Source organism: Fukomys damarensis, unplaced genomic scaffold, assembly GCF_012274545.1.
Source record: "Fukomys damarensis isolate Sample0158 unplaced genomic scaffold, DMR_v1.0_HiC HiC_scaffold_2, whole genome shotgun sequence".
Taxonomy (NCBI): domain Eukaryota; kingdom Metazoa; phylum Chordata; class Mammalia; order Rodentia; family Bathyergidae; genus Fukomys; species Fukomys damarensis.
The window spans coordinates 59,638,785-59,639,899 of record NW_022900914.1 but is presented as its reverse complement, the minus strand read 5'-3'; positions in this window follow the sequence as shown (position 1 = coordinate 59,639,899).

Here is a 1,115-nt window from a genome sequence, read left to right as displayed (position 1 = left end):
AGAAATGGAATCCATAAAACAGATTCAAACAGATATCCAGGAGATTAAACACTCTATTGAAAGTGTACACAGCAGAATAAAAGAATGAGAAGATAGTCTCTCAGATATAGAAGATAAGATTGCAGTGACCATGAAAAGAGAGGTCTCTTAAAAACAGTAAGAGATCATGAGAAACAACTCCTAGATAATGCAAAGAAGAATAACATAAGACTGATAGGAATACATGAAGTAGCAGGAGAAAATACAAATGACTTTAAAAAGCTGTTCGCAGAATTAATGACAGAAAACTTCCCAAACAGAGGAGAAGAATTTGACATTCAGATAACAGGGGCATATAGGACCCCAACTAGCTACAATCAAAAAAATCCACACCTAGACATATAATAATCAAGATCCCAGAAACCCAACAGAAGAACAAAATACTACAAGCAGTAAGAGAAAAGAAACAAATAACATGCAGGAACACCCACATCAGAATCACAGCAGACTTTTCAACACAAACCCTTGGGGCAAGGAGAGCCTGGAATGAGGTATTTCAAGTACTAAAAGAGAACAACCTCCAACCTAGACTGATGTATCCAGCAAAACTCTCTTTCAAAATGGATGGGGAAATAAGACACTTCCATGACAAAGAACACCTGAGAAACTACATGAATACCAAACCAGCACTCCAAGGAATTCTAAACAAGATCCTAGAAAAAGACAATGAAGGCAACAACACCATGAAGCCCAACAGAGCAAATCAAATAAGCAAGGCAAGAAATTAAAAGGAGAAGGTGAAAAAGTAAAAAGAGTAAACAAAAGGCCAATAACAAATCAATAATAAGTCAGTACATATCAGTTATAACCAGCATTGTCAATGGCATCAACTCACCAATCAAGAGAAACAGACTGGCAGAATGGAATAAGAAGCAAAATCCAACAATATGTTGTATACAAGAAACACACCTAGTGCAAAAAGAAGCCCAGAGGCTGAAAGTGAAAAGATAGAAAACAATTCTCCATGTAACAGGAGTGCAGAAAAAAACAGGGGTAGCAATCTTATTGGCAGGCAAAGTAAATCTCATACCAAAACTGAATCTAGTATTATTGATTTAGGATGGTACTGTATCATA